Source organism: Armigeres subalbatus, chromosome 2 (genome assembly GCF_024139115.2).
Source record: "Armigeres subalbatus isolate Guangzhou_Male chromosome 2, GZ_Asu_2, whole genome shotgun sequence".
NCBI classification, from domain to species: domain Eukaryota; kingdom Metazoa; phylum Arthropoda; class Insecta; order Diptera; family Culicidae; genus Armigeres; species Armigeres subalbatus.
In genome coordinates this window covers 86,110,792-86,131,082 of record NC_085140.1, presented here as the reverse complement: position 1 = coordinate 86,131,082, position 20,291 = coordinate 86,110,792, and the positions used below count along the sequence as shown (strand labels likewise).

General features: G+C 36.3%; 1 protein-coding gene and 1 non-coding gene across 2 annotated transcripts in view; both read left to right on the top strand.

Annotated features, from left to right (window-relative positions):
* The window catches only part of LOC134209702 (uncharacterized), a 256,607-nt gene that overhangs the window by 65,979 nt on the left and 170,337 nt on the right, over positions 1-20,291 (top strand). The gene's annotated exons all lie outside the window — the stretch shown is intronic.
* On the top strand, positions 9,103-9,178 carry Trnaa-ggc (transfer RNA alanine (anticodon GGC)). Its single transcript has one exon. It is a non-coding gene; the product is annotated as a tRNA-Ala (tRNA).

Below are 20,291 nucleotides of genomic sequence, written 5' to 3'. Positions count from 1 at the left end.
CGGCAGAAAAGGGCCATTGAAATCCACGACACGATTTTGCATCTTTGACAAAGTTATACTGATCTGAGTAATATCTGGTTACATTTACACAAATAGGATAGAATAGTTTAAAATACTTCTCGTTTTCTGTTAGATATTTCTAACAAAATACTGAAGACGTTTTATAGAAGAAAACTAAATACGTATTTGTCGGCTCAGAACGGGGTTATGAAGTAAGCATCTCCAATAGCTATGCGAGCAAAGGTGTAGGATTGCCAATCTGAAGATGGCGAGCTCGATTCTCGGTCTGGTCAAAGATGTTTTCGGGTTGGAAACTTTCTCGACACCCTGGCGCCTGGAAAAAGTGTATCCATTGTCTTGCCACCCAAGATACATACTCATGCAATGGCGGACATAGAAAAGTTTTCAATTAATAACTTAGGAAGAACTAATTAGAGGTGTGCGCCGCCGCCGACAGTTTTTGGCACGCCGCCGCCACCGACAATTTTGCTCCCCCGTTTAAAATTTGTTACGCTGCTGGACTATGATTTTCCACGCCGACTGAAATTCGAAGAAATCCGACAGATATCTTCAACTCATCACGTTGAAACTCCACTGAAATTTTCGTGAAAATACCAATGATTTCCTTGGAAAAACTAAGAAGAACTTCGAGTGCAAATTTTGAAGGATTACTTGTTTTTTTTTTAACTTTTTTATACGTGTTTTAAGATTTCCGTTGAAATCCAAAGGATTTCTCGTTGAAATAAAGTTAGTTAGAGGGTTGTTGACAGAAAGACATTTGGCCAAAAGCCAAATGCTGTTTGGACTAATGTGGTATTTGACCGAACAAACCATTTAGCCAAAACCCATCTAGCCTAAACTTATTTCGTCGAAAATGTCATTCAGCCAAACAGTTCCTTTGGCTGAAAGAATCCAAGTCGGGTGGTTTAATCCCCGGAAATAGGCAATTAACTTTGATTGAACTTAACCTGAGTTGCGTGCTCTTGCCTACGCAATGCGGTCAGGTCTGAGTTTGACGACCGACTGGCAAATAACGGGTGGCAACTAAAAAATTGGAAAGAAAAGAATAGCTCAGAAAAACAAATACAAAAAAGTACAGTTCAATCTGATATAGGGTAGTGAGCTAATTCCCGTCGTAGTAGGTAGTGCTTGGTTTTCAAATCTAATTTATACGCTATCCCAACTACTTACTCTAACTAAGTTGTATGCAACACGTATTTTAGAGTTCCTAGTTTTCATTGTGTACTATTAGCGCATTGAACAAATCATAGTTTATTGAGAATCGGCAATCAAAAACACCCTTCAAATTTTTCAAATTTGTCTTATGAAAATCTGTTTACGTCCATGAGAATTTTCATTCGTCCAGTCTAAAACTCGATGGATTGCTGTCAAATAAATCTGTTGGTATTGGTGTGCGATTTCTACAAGTACACCAAATTAGTTTTTTATGCGGTATCATACCGTGTTAAATAAAAATAACATAAATTCAATTAATATTGGCCTGTTCTGAATATGATATGTGAACATTGTGAAACATTGAATAGAATATGTGTACGGAGGATGTTCGCGGCTATCCAAGAAATACCTGAAGTGGAGGTCTTCAGATCTACACGCGTAACCAATGATCTACAGGCCTGTTTTGTTAATGTAATGTACCCATTGTGGTACATATAACAGAATCTGCGTATCGAAGACGTTCGCGGTTATCCAAGAAATACCTGAAGTGGAGGTCTTCAGATCTACACGCGTATCCAATGATCTACAGGCCTGTTTTGTAAATGTAATATACCCATTGTGGTACATATAACAGAATCTGCGTATGGAAGACGTTCGCGGTTAACCAAGAAATACCGGCAGTGAAAGACTTCAGATCTACACGCGTAACCAATGATCTACAGGCCTGTTTTGTTAATGTAATGTACCCATTGTGGTACATATAACAGAATCTGCGTATCGAAGACGTTCGCGGTTATCCAAGAAATACCTGAAGTGGAGGTCTTCAGATCTACACGCGTAACCAATGATCTACAGGCCTATTTTGTTAATGTAATGTACCCATTGTGGTACATATAACAAAATCTGCGTATCGAAGACGTTCGCGGTTATCCAAGAAATACCTGAAGTGGAGGTCTTCAGATCTACACGCGTATCCAATGATCTACAGGCCTGTTTTGTAAATGTTTTATCCCCTTCGTGGTACATATAACAGAATCTGCGTATGGAAGATCTTCACGGTTATCCACAAAATACCGGAAGTGCAGGCCTTCAGATCTACACGCGTAACCAATGATCTACAGCCCTATTTTGTTAATGTAATGTACCCATTGTGGTACATATAACAGAATCTGCGTATCGAAGACGTTCGCGGTTATCCAAGAAAAACCTGAAGTGGAGGTCTTCAGATCTACACGCGTAACCAATGATCTACAGGCCTGCTTTGTAAATGCAATATACCCATTGTGGTACATATAATTTTTACCAATTTTTTGGGAAACGACTGTGGGGTTTAATCATAGATCATTAATTAACGGCTACGCAGTCTCATATGATTAAAACGAGTTTTTATTCGTCCGACGTTTCGACACGGGATTAGTGTCTTCTTCCCCTGAAGAAGACACTAATCCCGTGTCGAAACGTCGGACGAATAAAAACTCGTTTTAATCATATGAGACTGCGTAGCCGTTAATTAATGATCTATGGTACATATAATAAAATCTGCGTATGGAAGATCTTCACGGTTATCCACAAAATACCTGAAGTGAAGGCCTTCAGGTCTACACGCGTAACCAATGAGCTACAGGCTTGTTTTTTAAATGTTATGTACCCATTGTAGTACATATAACAGAATCTGCATATGGAAGACGTTCGCGGTTATCCAAGAAATACCTGAAGTGGAGCCCTTCAGATCTACATGCATAACCAATGACCTACAAGATGGTTTTGTAAATGTAAGGTCCCTTTAATATCGACTCATGGAGGTTTCACAGTAACAGAATCTGCGTATGAAAGCCGTTCGCGGATATCCAAGAAATACCTGAAGTGGATAATTTCAGATCGACACGCGTAAATAACGATCTAAAGGCTTGTTTTGAATATATAATGTACCCATTATTTTTGCCTTTCTCGTACAACAAAGTTGTACCGAAAGGCTATCATTTCACTCCAAGAACGAACTTTTTATAGAAGGCCCGGAGACCCATAGTGTTATATACCAATCTACTCGACTCAACGAACTGTATGCATGTGTGTTTGTGTGTGTATGTGTTTGTGTATGTGTGTGTATGTGTGCACAAAAGCTAAGAAAAACATTAGACAACTTTTCTTATAGCAATCCTTAGCCGATTTTCTCGCAACAAGTTTTATTCGATAGAAGGCAACGCCTAGTTGATCGCGTTTGAAAGTTATTACGAAAATGGTACATTAAACCGAGCCATATAAGCGATATATAAGGTTAGTGTCTTGACTAAATGCGAGAAAGGCAGTATCACTATTCGGTGAACTAAGTTGGTTTTTTTTTTCTTTGAGGTCGTTCAACAATGATATCACAGGTTTTAGGAGGGGAGGAGTATGTAAGATTTTTTGACACTGCATATACAAGGTATACAAAAAAGCGTGACAGACGAGGGAGGGGGTCTAGAAATCTCAAAAAATAGTGGACGTCATATTTGAATCATCCCTTTATTTGTGTGTTTTTTAAGTTTAAAATCAAGTTCAACACAAACGTATTCAATATGAAGAGAGCATGAACCATATTTAAAATCGGAACATTGATCTTCATCTACGCGTGAAGATCAAATTGATTTACTCCAGGGATTTCTTCCCGGGCAGAAGCCATGAACAGAATAACAAAACATGATATGGATTTGATTGATATAAGAGATAAAAGAACTGGCAACAATATCAAAAATTTGCACCGAAATATCATTTGAATAGCAAGATATACTATGGATAAGAACAAACTAATGGCACATGATATTGATCACTTCTTACAAATAGCATAACTTGATCTCCTCATGATATTTTAGTGCAAAATATTGATATTGTCGTCTGATCTTTTATCTCTTATATCAATCATGTCCATATCTCATTTTGCTATCTTATCAACATTTGATATTATTTAGCTATTTTCGTCTACTCGGGTTGAATGACCAAGAACATATGCTGTGAGGGCATTCTGTTATTCGTACTACAGAGAGCATGTACCATATTTGAAACCGGAAAATTGATCTTCAGTTACACGTGTAGATCGAAAGGCCTTACTCCAGGGATTTCTTGGATGACCAAAAACATATGCAGTGAACGCATTCTGTTCTTTTTACTACAGAGAGCATGTACCATATTTGAAACCGGAAAATTGATCTTCAGTTACACGTGTAGATCAAAAGGCCTTACTCCAGGGATTTCTTGGATGACCAAGAACATATGCAGTGAACGCATTCTGTTCTTTGTACTACAGAGAGCATGTACCATATTTGAAACCGGAAAATTGATCTTCAGTTACGCGTGTAGATCGAAAGGCCTTACTCCAGGTATTTCTTGGATGACCAAGAACATATGCAGTGAACGCATTCTGTTCTTTGTACTACAGAGAGCATGTATCATATTTGAAACCGGAAAATTGATCTTCAGTTACGCGTGTAGATCGAAAGGCCTTACTCCAGGGATTTCTTGGATGACCAAGAACATATGCAGTGAACGCATTATGTTCTTTGTACTACAGAGAGCATGTACCATATTTGAAACCGGAAAATTGATCTTCAGTTACGCGTGTAGATCGAAAGGCCTTACTCTAGGTATTTCTTGGATGACCAAGAACATATGCAGTGAACGCATTCTGTTCTTTGTACTACAGAGAGCATGTATCATATTTGAAATCGGAAAATTGATCTTCAGTTACGCGCAGTGTTGTAAAATGTCATTTGCATTCTTTTTCATAATTTTCCCAGAACTTTTTTCAGTAGTTAGCTATCAACTATCAAGTATGGCGAACTTACAGCGCTTAAATGTGGCTACAACTTTGTCTAACGAGAAATTGCTGTAAATATGTAATCTGGGGCGTGGGAGGCAAAATGTCATTCAAATGACATTATGTCAAATGACACGTGACATTTTGGAGAGATTTCACTCTCTAGCCTCATATGTTATATTTAGAGTAATGTACCTTTGGACAAAAATATAGCACTACTCAAGCGTTATGCGTGCATCTAAAATTTTGAAGTAAATTTGGCTTCCGAGGAAAGTTATGAACAAATTAGTCAAATGACATGCAGATGACATTTTACAAGCCTGGCTACGCGTGTAGATCGAAAGGCCTTACTCCAGGGATTTCTTGGATGACCAAGAACATATGCAGTGAATGTATTCTGTTCTTTGTTTTACAGAGAGCATGTACTATATTTGAAACCGGAAAATTGATCTTCAGTTACGCGTGTAGATCGAAAGGCCTTACTCCAGGGATTTCTTGGATGACCAAGAACATATGCAGTGAACGCATTCTGTTATTTGTACTACAGAGAGCATGTACCATATTTGAAACCGGAAAATTGATCTTCAGTTACGCGTGTAGATCGGAAGGCCTTACTCCAGGGATTTCTTGGATGACCAAGAACATATGCAGTGAACGCATTCTGTTCTTTGTACTACAGAGCATGTACCATATTTGAAACCGGAAAATTGATCTTCAGTTACGCGTGTAGATCGAAAGGCCTTACTCCAGGGATTTCTTGGATGACCAAGAACATATGCAGTGAACGCATTCTGTTTTTTGTACTACAGAGAGCATGTACCATATTTGAAACCGGAAAATTGATCTTCAGTTACGCGTGTAGATCGAAAGGCCTTACTCCAAGAATTTCTTGGATGACCAAGAACATATGCAGTGAAAGCATTCTGTTCTTTGTACTACAGAGAGCATGTACCATACAGTCAAACCTCCATGAGTCGATATTGAAGGGACATCGACTCATGGAAATATCGAGATGTAGAATACAAATTTCTTGGAAAACTGTTTGAAGGGGCCATCACAGTAACCCAGAAAATATTTTTTGATATGGCATAATTTGCTTCCATGGGTTGATATCGAGTCATAGAACATCGACTCATGGAAGTTTGACTGTATTTGAAACCGGAAAATTGATCTTCAGTTACGCGTGTAGATCGAAAGGCCTTACTCCAGGGATTTCTTGGATGACCAAGAACATATGCAGTGAACGCATTCTGTTCTTTGTACTACAGAGAGCATGTACCATATTTGAAACCGGAAAATTGATCTTCAGTTACGCGTGTAGATCGAAAGGCCTTACTCCAGGGATTTCTTGGATGACCAAGAACATATGCAGTGAACGCATTCTGTTCTTTGTACTACAGAGAGCATGTACCATATTTGAAACCGGAAAATTGATCTTCAGTTACGCGTGTACATCGGAAGGCCTTACTCCAGGGATTTCTTGGATGACCAAGAACATATGCAGTGAACGCATTCTGTTCTTTGTACTACAGAGAGCATGTACCATATTTGAAACCGGAAAATTGATCTTCAGTTACGCGTGTAGATCGAAAGGCCTTACTCCAGGGATTTCTTGTGAACGCATTCTGTTCTTTGTACTACAGAGAGCATGTACCATATTTGAAACCGGAAAATTGATCTTCAGTTACGCGTGTAGATCGAAAGGCCTTACTCCAGGGATTTCTTGGATGACCAAGAACATATGCAGTGAACGCATTCTGTTCTTTGTACTACAGAGAGCATGTACCATATTTGAAACCGGAAAATTGATCTTCAGTTACGCGTGTAGATCGAAAGGCCTTACTCCAGGGATTTCTTGGATGACCAAGAACATATGCAGTGAACGCATTCTGTTCTTTGTACTACAGAGAGCATGTACCATATTTGAAACCGGAAAATTGATCATCTACGTATTCTTTCTCTGTACCACAAGGAGCATGTACCATACTTAAAACAGGACTGCAAATCTTTGTTCCTGAGCTCAAGCCATTTCTTGGATAACTGGACGACTTATCTGTAACTTTATGCAGAATAACTATGATTTCGGCCAATTTTGAAAGTCAAACTTAAAAGTTTATTTCGGTCCCAGTTAACAAAAATTTCCTATTGCAATCCCATTTCGACCGCATAAAAATGGTTTCGATTGTGCTGCCATTCAGTTAAATGCCTCAGTCTGTCAAACAACTAACACACATGCTCAGCATGTACGTGGGTAGTGCTGCCAACTGATTTCTGTTATGAAATTATTTCTCCTGTTTCAAACTTTTGGAATAGTGGAAAATTTTAGTGTGAATGACGAGTGTGTATGAAAAATATTTATTTGGAAGACTTTTCTTTTATTACAGGAGCTGAAAATAATTGAAAAGGACACTTTTATTGACTGCATGATGTAGTATCAGATGTGTAACATAAGATTATTTCAGTTCAAACTGCCAGTTTGGCAACGCGTTTTTCGACTATAAACAAGGCGACGAAGAAAATAAATTTCAAACGCTCTTAAGTTTGAAAAACAGATCATTTGAACGCCTTCCGGTAGTTATTTTCAATTATTTTCACTTGAGCAATAAACATTGCTTTTATTTAGTGCGCAGTGAGAAATTTATGTGAAAAGTGCGGTGAAAAGCAGTGAATTAAGTTGATTTTGGTGACGGTGTTGCGCGTCTTCTACAGCAGTGAACGAACTGGATTTTCCTTCGTCGCACGGATAACGTAGGAAATTGTGAAAAAGTCACTGCCGAAAAGTTAAATTTATCTGTATTTCAAGTAAGTAACACCGGAATGTAATTTAAATGAATGCAGATCGTAGTGTACACTTTTTTCTATCTCGCCAGATGGTTGGTTCATTATTTTAGTTTACGATTCGCGAGTATTTTTTTTTTTTATTCCTTTATTTATTTGATAGGCACTCTGTGTTACTTAACCGCTACTGTGCCGAGATCTACTGTGGTATTCTGCAGCCAGAATCCACACAGAATCTATTTTTAGATTTTTCCATTATTCATTGTTGTTGTCGTTGCTGGTCCATCTCGTCGTGAGTCCATTGTGTTCGTTTTGTCCATGTCGTGTATCCAATGATCGTTGTATTGTCCGGTTGCCATTTATCCGGGTAACGTTGGAGGAATGCCTCCGAAAAGAACAAGTTGTCAGTCGTCATCAGGCAGCCGAACGGTGAAGCGTGCACCCCAATACGCCATCGCATAGGCTGCGCATCCGGCGACTGACGAGGGTTTTGGTGGAGGGGCAGGGAATCGAACCCATGACCATTCGCTTGAAAGGCGAACGTGTAGCCAACTACGCTACGGGACCCCCCTGTTCGCGAGTATTTAGTGATTTAGAATTTGATATGACGAATGCTAGCGCCATGGACGAATTAGCGCATAACCCTATGTTATACAAAGAGTTGTCTTTAGTCTTCTATCTTTGACTAATGAATATTAGCATATGGTCCGTGGTTCGCCGTGCAGCGCAGCCTAGTCTTGCTGGTATGGCATGAACGCTGTACGGATCTGCCATTTAGATCTCCAGATTTCTGCTTCTGATCCTGCTTATGAGTTGCTTCGTGTCTTTGGCCTTACAATTACTTTTGTATACAATAGAGCTGAGTAGATCAAATAATGCTATGACAGTTTTCGAACATTTTAACGCTTAAAATGTTCGACCGTGTACTTTTTCCATGATCTTTGTTTGCTTGAAAAATTTACAATGCGCGCCGCAGTACTTTTTGTTTTGACAGCATAATGTAAGCAATGTTGGTGTGAAATTGTGTGTGTGACAATTCTAAGGAATCATGCTCAGAATTCATTCACATTAAGTCATATTTCTGTGATGTTCTTATGGAAAAGTATTGAAGTCATTCTTATTTTTTAGTTGCCACCCGTTAGCTTACACAACCTCATTTGATCAGTATAGTTGCTGATGAAGAATGTCTGTATAGCCGCCAGACATTCTAAATATTCACGCTCCTCTAATGTGAAAGTGTACTACACACATGTGGAAGTGTTGGCTTGAGAAATGGATTGCGAGTGATTTGACTATGCGTCCAATTTGGGAATCTCGAGCTCGTTTAGTAGCCGCTAGGTTGCGAAGGTCGACGGAGGTCCTTCGTAGCTTAGTTAGTTAAAGCACCAGTCTGGCGTACTGTGGGGTCATGGGTTCGAGTCCCATCGAAGGGAAAGTGGTTACCTCCAATACATTTTCCAAATCAATATCTTCCACATACTGTACATATTCATATATGAGTTTTCACAACATTGTAAATGAAAGAATCCGTTGACCGAATAGCTCAATTGGCCGAAATGGTCGTTTGATAGAAAGAACCATTTGGCCGGAATGAACATCTTGCCTAAAGTGTCGGAGTGTTTTGCAGAAAGCTCAATTCGGCTAAATGATCTATTCGGCAAAACGTCATTTTCGGCCAAACGATTATTTCGACCAAATGGCAGTTGGCCAAATTACATTTTCGTTTAAACCATTTTCGACCCAACAACCGTTTCGGACGAAGGTTTACATAGTTACGTAATTACACCAAATGAAATTCGGCTTACAGTGTTAGTCGGCCAAGCGACATTCGAACAAATGGTTTTTCGCCGAATGACTTTCGACCAAACGACAGGAAGGGCCATTTGGCCGAAAGGTGTAAATAAAACATTAGACCCATCTGGCCGAAAATGTCATTTAACGAAATGTTTAGTCATTTGGCCGAAAAAGTCCTTTGGCCGAAAAGGTCATTTGGCCATTTAGGCCATTTAGCCGTATGATCCGTTCGGCCAAATGGCCCTTTCTGTCAAACGACCAAACGGCATTTTCGGCCTGTTGACTCATTCAGCCGAACGACAATTTCGGCCAACAACCAGTTAGAGACAACGTTTTTTTTGCGGCCGATTGTCGCTTTGGCCAAATGAAATTTTTGGTCAAACCGTTTCGCACGAAATATTTCGTCGAACTCACACTTCATAGAAAATGTGTCTAGACGATTGACGTCGCTAACCACACGGCCACGAAGCCCACAAAATAGGATGTCATCAGTGAGTCACAAACAAGCGATTTTTGGATCGAAGGAGAATCTTTTTTGGCAGTCTGTGGCGAGGAACATTTCACTCGTTCTTATTTCTTTGAAATAAACGAAAATGTGCCTACTTGATGATTTTTTTATCATTCCATCATTCTTACGCCTCATTCGTTTTTCACGATAATTTTTAGTGTGTGCTTATAAATATAAATTAAGGCCGCAATGGAATTAGAACCTGGAACACCAACAAAAATAGCACTGGGTTGCGTTTACTTTAGCCATACCCCCACGTTGACTGCTTGCTGGGATAGGTATTTGTTCCATAAAGGCTACCCTTGTCTGCAATGGTGAAGGCACGAAAAAGATAAAATAGGTGGGAAAACAAGGAAATCAACTTTTCGTGGATCGAACAGTAAGGGACAAACAGTTCTCTCATCAGGCCTTTTTTTTCTTTCCCGCATAATGATTTTCGGTGAAAATTTGCGTTAGTGAGCATCATTTGCTCGTGAGAATGAGTGAGCATTACGATCCCTGATTATTTAACAGTGATAGCTGGGAAGCATGGTTAAAACAAATATATACGAGAGTTGAATCAACTAGACTGTACCTAGTCTGTTGGTATAATTCAAGAAACAAACCAGTGAACTATCGTGTATGGACCGTATAGTTGATTCAACCCTATCTGTGGTTGTATCAACAATAAATATTTTTATTGTTGCAGAATCCATATGGTTGATTCTAACACATTTTTCTCCGTGTAGCAATTGGGAAAAAACATGCAAATTCTATTAAATTTCCTATGGAGTTTCCGAACACTTTTCCGCGAAAACTCTGAAGAATTTTACGTGAAAACTCTGGATGATTGTAATAAAAAATTGCCACGCCGATTCACGCCGCCGGCCAAAATTCTGACAAACGCCGCCGCCGACGATTTTTGAACCGGCGCACACTATTATTAACATCTAAACAGATAACACTGAATCAACAATTTGACGCCACAATGCACGGTTCGAGGCCGCATCTCTCCATCCTCGGATACGCCCCACGCTCGCCAAGTCGTTCTGCACCTGTTCTGCCCATCTCGCTCGCTGCGCTCCACGTCGTCCGGCGCACACCTCTAGTGCTAATAGAATACTAAGTTACTAAGTACTAAGTTGAAAAGCAGATCAAGTTCCAGTTGGAATGTAGAACCATTGAAGAAGAAGAAGAAGTAAGCGTTAATAGAACAAATTGTAGAACAAAGTTTTGAAAATAATTTTATGATTCAGTTCAGCGGCGCAGCCAAAATTTTTGATAATATAAAGTATGGTTTAAGTTAAAATTTGTTTCGAAATTCCGCGAAATTCCGTTAAATTTCGTGAGAAGCTGGTTTTTTCTAGCGAAGTTTTTGTAATTTTACGAAACGAAACGAAATGAAGAAATCAGATTTCGCCATGCTCAAATTCCGCGGAATTTCGCGGAATTTCGTTTCGAACCACTTGAAACGAAATTTTTCGAAATACCGCATATGCTTAGAAGTTATGCACTTTTAGACCATTTTCCCCATTACTGATTGTTCTGCTGAAACTGGTTTTGCAATCCGAAAAAAGAAATTCATGAATGAAAACACGGTCACTTTCCTTTGTGCATGTTTCCACATATCCCGGCGTTAAGTAAGGAACGCTCAAGCTTGTAAGCATAAAGACGTTTTATAAAAAGAAAAGACGGTCAGAAAAGCATTGCGAATAAAAAAGCGCATAATCATCGAAGGTAAACTGCAACCTCATTTGTTGCTTTTGTATATCTTTTCATGTATGTACATATTATAATGTGGAAATAGTATAAAATGCAACGACAGGGGGAATTAAATTGATGGTAGCAAATAAATTATGCTCCCACAGATTACTATTCGATTTTCACCCAACCAATGCCTTCTCTAGACATATTTTTTAGAGGCAAGTGTCTCAACAAAACTGGCACAATCATCCAGAAGAATGGTCACGCACTCTATTTTGTCATGTGGTATGCCTTGAATCACTCTCAAGTGGATTGAATTAAATCATAGAATAGCTCGAAAAGTGCATATTTACTGTAATCATTATTCCTTCCCCACAATTATTATTCTACTTGAGCTGTCGATATTTAATAAACATTCAATTCCCCCACCAATCGATGGTGGCCCTTGGATGGAAACTGAAACGCGCAAGATATCGACAGAATCAAGGGTCGAAGCACTTGACTTGACGATTGCGCCTAGCCTATGTGTAGGGCTAAATCAGGGATTAAGTGGAACTGGCGCAGTGCGGCACTTCGGCGGCGAAGTGATCTTGAGAGCAATAATTGTTCATGCAGCAAGTGAAGGCTTCGAGATGCGAATCGCGGCCCCTAGAAGGTGTATTTGTTTTCGATGAATGGAAGTGTGTTGACATTTCCGCCAAAGAAAGCAACAACAATGCAGTGGGATTGTCTGTGTCGAGTGGAATGGAAAGCCCCTGCAGGACAGGAAGTTTGTTCGACACCGACTGGTTTAATAATAATTTGTCAGTTGTATCCATTATTGAGAAGTGACTGCTCTTAGCCACTAAGCCGGTAGTGTTGAACATCACCTAAGGAAGCCTGTTCCGCCAAAGTAGTAGTCACAAACACGGTGCGAATGGGTTAGAGACAATTTCTTTTATGTGAAATTTATTTTTTAACGACTGCATTACGAACAAGCTGAAAACCGGACAATCATCATCGAAAGCTTCTATGAAACTCCGATTAATTTAAATGATTCCATTTATCGATTGATTAGCACTGCCTAAACAATGAGAAGATTAATCCACCGAACAGCAAATCACATCCAGGAAGATTTTCTCTCAAACCAACATAATTTCTTCGGATACGTTCATTTATGAGAAAGATAAAAATCTGTACGATGGTGATTCGTGAAGGTCTATCGTAGATCGAAAATGATCCTCATCCTTTACAATTCACTGAAAGAGTTGTCAGCAGGGTGAACGATCCGTTTTACGTTCTTTTTATTATCCCAATTATGACTTTCCCGATCGTAATAAAAAGGAAAGAATTGCTTTGCTACATATGTAATGGGAAGAGCTACGAGTGCCCCCCAGGGAAACCTTTAAATTCTATCACAAGTTTGATCAACTAGGGACACGGCAGGTAATTCCGTCCATCGTCGTAGGGGCTAAAACCAACGAAAACAACGTACATTTGCTAGAACTCCACTATAGCAGAACGTTTCTCCTGAGCCTATGATTTGGTACGTATGAGTTTTACAAAAAGCGTCTCTTTTATTGGTTTTCGAGACTATGACGAACAGACGAAAATACCTGCCGTGTCCCTACTTGCAAAGGGATTGATCGCGACTAACCCCCGAACATGCGAAGATGATCCCAGAACCGTAACCTCAGAGAAAGGCCATTGCTATAAAGCTACTTTTTACGATTATGTTTACTGTAATGGCTCCGAAACGATCGACTGTTGTCTTCTTCGTCTGGCAAGGGCTGCGTTTGTACGATGATTGAGTGTTTATAAATCAGTTTGATTGCGGTTGCGATTTGATTTGATTGCGATTAGACTTGAACCGGAAAGATAATGAATTGATTTTACGAGGCCGTTAATCGCTGTTTTACAAAATCTGTTTTTGCACATTGCACAATCATTGATTTGGCACTCGAAACAGGGTGGTCCCTTGTGACAAGAAAAATTCCACGATGATGCTTGGCTGTAAATAATTGTCTCTAACTATGATGAAAGATAAGAACGTATCTATGAGATATTGCGATAATATGGCGCTAGAGACGAACGATGGACCAAACGATGCGGAAAATATGCGTTTATGGCCCTACTTGACTCTTCTTAGAGAAGTTTTGCTTCGAGTTACCGCTTTGTGGACTGCAAATAGATTCACTGACGTCAGAACGGCCAGCGATTGTTTGCGTGTGCTGCATTCCGATAGGACTGTATTGGACGAGTGCTGCTTGGGTGAGTTAGAAGTTTTATGAGTTGCGCGTGATGGCCATTAGATCATGCGCTTTTTTTTGGTAATAAGCGAAATTTACGGCAAAATAAGTGGCGCTACGGGGGGAAAGTAAACTTTGTTGACCTACTTAGAGCAATCGACAGATAACGATGTCGGTTTTATGTGGGAGCATCAAAAGAAGAACAAATTCACGAAATTGATGATTTGACGGTAATTTGCTGAAATGATTTGACAATGTTGATGCAAAATTACTCATATTTTTATTTATTACATTTATTTAAAACTATCATATATTATTTATTTTATTCATTTTATTCATTTTATTCATTTTATTCATTTTATTCATTTTATTCATTTTATTCATTTTATTCATTTTATTCATTTTATTCATTTTATTCATTTTATTCATTTTATTCATTTTATTCATTTTATTCATTTTATTCATTTTATTCATTTTATTCATTTTATTCATTTTATTCATTTTATTCATTTTATTCATTTAATTCATTTAATTCATTTAATTCATTTAATTCATTTAATTCATTTAATTCATTTAATTCATTTTATTCATTTTATTCATTTTATTCATTTTATTCATTTTATTCATTTTATTCATTTTATTCATTTTATTCATTTTATTCATTTTATTCATTTTATTCATTTTATTCATTTTATTCATTTTATTCATTTTATTCATTTTATTCATTTTATTCATTTTATTCATTTTATTCATTTTATTCATTTTATTCATTTTATTCATTTTATTCATTTTATTCATTTTATTCATTTTATTCATTTTATTCATTTTATTCATTTTATTCATTTTATTCATTTTATTCATTTTATTCATTTTATTCATTTTATTCATTTTATTTATTTTATTCATTTTATTCATTTTATTCATTTTATTCATTTTATTCATTTTATTCATTTTATTCATTTTATTCATTTTATTCATTTTATTCATTTTATTCATTTTATTCATTTTATTCATTTTATCCATTTTATTCATTTTATTCATTTTATTCATTTTATTCATGTTATTAATTTTATTCATTTTTTTTAATCTTTATTTAGGTGTTTTTTTTTAATTCTAGATTAAGTTCAATACCGTATTCATTTGATTCATTTCATTCATTTTATTCATTTTATTTATTTTATTCATTTTATTCATTTTATTCATTTTATTCATTTTATTCATTTTATTCATTTTATTCATTTTATTCATTTTATTCATTTTATTCATTTTATTCATTTTATTCATTTTATTCATTTTATTCATTTTATTCATTTTATTCATTTTATTCATTTTATTCATTTTATTCATTTTATTCATTTTATTCATTTTATTCATTTTATTCATTTTATTCATTTTTTTCATTTTATTCAATTCATTCGTTTCATTTATTTCATTCGTTTCATTCATTTCATTCGTTTCATTCATTTTATTCATTTTGTTCATTTTATTCATTTTATTCATTTTATTCATTTTATTCATTTTATTCATTTTATTCATTTTATTCATTTTATTCATTTTATTCATTTTATTCATTTTATTCATTTTATTCATTTTATTCATTTTATTCATTTTATTCATTTTATTCATTTTATTCATTTTATTCATTTTATTCATTTTATTCATTTTATTCATTTTATTCATTTTATTCATTTTATTCATTTTATTCATTTTATTCATTTTATTCATTTTATTCATTTTATTCATTTTATTCATTTTATTCATTTTATTCATTTTTTTTTTAATCTTTATTTAGGTGTTTTTTTTAAATTCTGGATTAAGTTCAACACCGTTTTCATTTTATTCATTTTACCCATTTAATTCATTTAATTTATTTAATTCATTTAATTCATTTAATTCATTTATTTCATTTAATTCATTTAATTCATTTAATTCATTTTATTCATTCTATTCATTTTGTTCATTTTAATTCATTTTATTCATTTTATTCATTTTATTCATTTTATTCATTTTATTCATTTTATTCATTTTATTCATTTTATTCATTTTATTCATTTTATTCATTTTATTCATTTTATTCATTTTATTCATTTCATTCATTTTATTCATTCTATTTACTTTATTCATTTTATTTATTTTATTCATTTTATATATATTCATTCATATTTTATTCAAGAAGAAGAAGCCAAAGAAGACAAAGAAGACAAAGAAGACAGAGAAGACAAAGAACACAAATTCTTCATTGCTCTACGAATAAGTAAAACAATAAAGAAGTTATTTTAAATTTACAGAAATCTGAACTATCTGACGCACAACAGTGCCACGCTATCAGCTTCAGCTAAACCCAGCTTGGTGTGAATGTTTCCCATAATCGCTTCGCATCTACTGATTTGCTATCAACGAGATAGAAAACGAGTCGCCAGTCAACTTATTTGCATCTACCCTGTGGGCATCTTTGTCTCATCCGCAACGTGTTTTTATAAGGTGATAATCGGATTAACAGCCTGGCAGATCGTTATCGATTAAAGTTCGCTAATTATTACATATATGGTCGTAATCTTGCTTCGATTCCGCGGCAGAGAACGACGGAAACCGGTATTTGTAAAATATTTATTGTTGTTTACCGAAGACTTGATCCGCACAGCGGGGTGACTCGCGACGCATCGCTATTAACGGTAAAATGATGCATCAAAAACCATCAAATCGGAATCACCATTATTCAGAACAGTCCACTAGTTGTCTTAATTTACTGATTCTCATTTTCGGCAGCAGAAACATTTAAGAAACAATTAGGACAAAGTTATGTTGCGATATTAATCGTGTTTCCCTTCGACTGCTATTCTGCTTCCGATGGATCAGGCAAAGTGGTGGAAAATTTAAAGTGCAATAAGTTAAATAAATGAGCCGAGATAGAAGCGGTGATGGCTCTGCTCTTTGCCTTGCCATGGTTAAGCGGCTTTCCGGGAAGATTAAGTCGTTTTTGAAGTCAATGATTTCTGGTTGCCTGTTCGAAGCGGGAAGGCGCGATTGCGTGGGATTCGAAACTGTTTCCCGTTTTGGAATAAATAAACACCAATACAAACTGAAGAGAATCGGAACGACTAACCGCATATAAATCTCCGAGATTCAACCGTAATTAGTCATTCAGGACACTTGCCAATTGCGGTAATCGATCAAATTATCTTCACATAAATCAATTTAGACTGGGCAAACTGAAGTCGATGATGCAATAACAGAGCACTCGCCTCCGAAATGAAGAGACCTGAATCGATCGCATCGTAACTAGTTATTAGCTCCGCCCGACATGGATCGAATCGCAAACCGATTTTCACCAAATACGGACGCAAGAATTTTAAACACTCTGCGGCACAAATTAGTAGCACTTAGCCAAGTGACCTTATCTGAGGGTCCCTGCAAATGTCAGCGAACGCAATTCTATGCAAACCGCGTCGCGCCACCCTGCCCCAAGGACTGATCGATTCCACGAACGGATACTTCACCATCATCAACTGCCATAATGATATTCCCGGCACATTATTAATAATTCATATAATCATACGACTATTTAATGACAGTTTCCATCGGCAGCAGCCTGGCAGGTTTAATATCATGTGGCAAGAGTCCGATGACTGACTGAGGCCCCGTTGACGAGGTGCCTCCAGCGATCGCCGTTGGCGCGAGGTGAAATTCCAAGAAAATGATCTATTTTGCCATAAACAGCCACTGACGATTAGGCGTCTTTGAGGATCCATTAAGGAGATTGGATTCAAGCTAAATGGTTCCAGTAAAAGGTTTTCCGAGAATGATTTGACTAGAACAGTTTAATTGTTGATTGTATATGCTGATTGGAAGGGATTTAAACTGCATTGCGTTTAAGGTTTACTTGTTTACTTGATCGTACAACATAATAAAAGGATTTCAAAACATATCAAAACATATCATATAACAATTGTTTGGAGGAAAGAATCACAGTTTCAGCTGTTCAAAGGAATCTGTTAACAGCTGGCCAGTTGCGTCTTTCACACCACGTTGTGACTTTATCAGTTTTTTACCTAATTATTTTATTGTCTAGGGATTGTTGTTGTAAAATAATATTTCTACTTAACAATATGCTATAAAATCTTCCCAACTATTGCATAATGATCGTTCACAACAATTAATTTAAAAATTAACACCATAATGTCATATTTCCTTATCAAAACGCCATACGTATTTTGAAACCACCTTTATGCTTAGACAAAGACAATTTTTTACAACCTTTGAAACACAATACCTAGACGCCCAATTATTCGCTTCCTAATTAATCCCATATGTCACTTTCTGACTGCTTAAATTTCTAATGAAATCAAACTCGACCCTTTTCCAAGACATCAAAGACAAACAAGACTAATCCAACCCCCACCTTCCTCAGTCACCGATTCAACCGGTGCGCACGCATTTACATACGTAGGTGCTGTGTGCATAACCCTAAAAAAAGTGGGAAAACAACACCACAAATTAGAGTCGCTCTGAAACAGAGGCATAAATCTGTAGCATAAATAAACATGCTCCCAAGAAGTCCGCGCGTCGCCGCGCCGTCGTCGTGAATTCACTTCAGGAAGATCCCGCGGACTAGACATGGCTCTGTTTTGATTTAAACCCCTTCCATTCTGGGATGGAAGGCGTCGTCGTTACGGTCGCACCGTGCGTCCATCACACCGTCATCTGTTCCCATGTCGCACTCCGCCAGTTCAACGGTCGTCCACTTGGAGGTATCTGTAACATGTGTTTTTGGTTCAAAAACCGTAGTCATCGTTTTGTTTTCTTTTCAGCCGTGAGCTACCTATTTACCTACTTGATCGCATGTACGGCCTGGAACAAACTAAATCCGAAAGGATGATATTTATTTGTGCTATAAACAGACGAGTCTGGATGAAGCTCGTGTGTTATCGAATCATACAATACAAATACAATACAAATACAATACAAATACAATACAAATACAATACAAATACAATACAAATACAATACAAATACAATACAAATACAATACAAATACAATACAAATACAATACAAATACAATACAAATACAATACAAATACAAATACAATACAAATACAATACAAATACAATACAAATACAATACAAATAATACAAATACAATACAAATACAATACAAATACAATACAAATACAATACAAATACAATACAAATACAATACAAATACAATACAAATACAATACAAATACAATACAAATACAATACAAATACAATACAAATACAATACAAATACAATACAAATACAATACAAATACAATACAAATACCAATAGATGCAGTACAAATACAATACAAATGCAATTACCAGATGCAATAGATGGTACCAGATGCAATTACAGATACAATTATAGATGCCAATTACAGATACAGTACAAGATACCAGTACAATTACAGATACCAGATACAGTATAGATGCAGTGCAGATGCACAATTATGCAGTACAGATAAATTACAGATGCAATTACAGATACAGTACAGATGCAAATGCAGATTACCAGATACAATTACAGATGCAATTACCAGATACAGTACAAGATGCAGTACAGATGCAGTACAGATGCAAATTATAGATGCAGTATATGAATTATAGATGCAATTACAGATACAGTACAGATGCAGTACAGATGCAATTACAGATGCCAATTACCAGATGCAGTACAGATGCCAGATGAAGATGCTGATGATGCAGATGCAGTATAGATGCAATTATGATGCAATATAGATGCAGTACAGATACAATTACAGATACAATACAGATACAGTGCAATATACAATACAATGTACAGATGCAATACAGATGCAATACAGATACAATACAAATACAATGCATACAATACAAATACAATACAAATACAATACAAATACAATACAAATACAATACAAATACAATACAAATACAATACAAATACAATACAAATACAATACAAATACAATACAAATACAATACAAATACAATACAAATACAATACAAATACAATACAATACAAATACAATACAAATACAATACAAATACAATACAAATACAATACAAATACAATACAAATACAATACAAATACAATACAAATACAATACAAATACAATACAAATACAATACAAATACAATACAAATACAATACAACTTTGTATCACTTTGTATCAACAGATACGTATTTCGTTTTCTTCTTGAAAACTTCTTCAGTGTTTTGTTCTACAAATCTACAAAAGAGTCTAGTGATCGGTGGGTCGGTTAGTCGGTAAGTTATCCTTCTCGTAACACTTTTTGTATGGAAGGTTTTATTTTTTTGAATGGATCGTAAC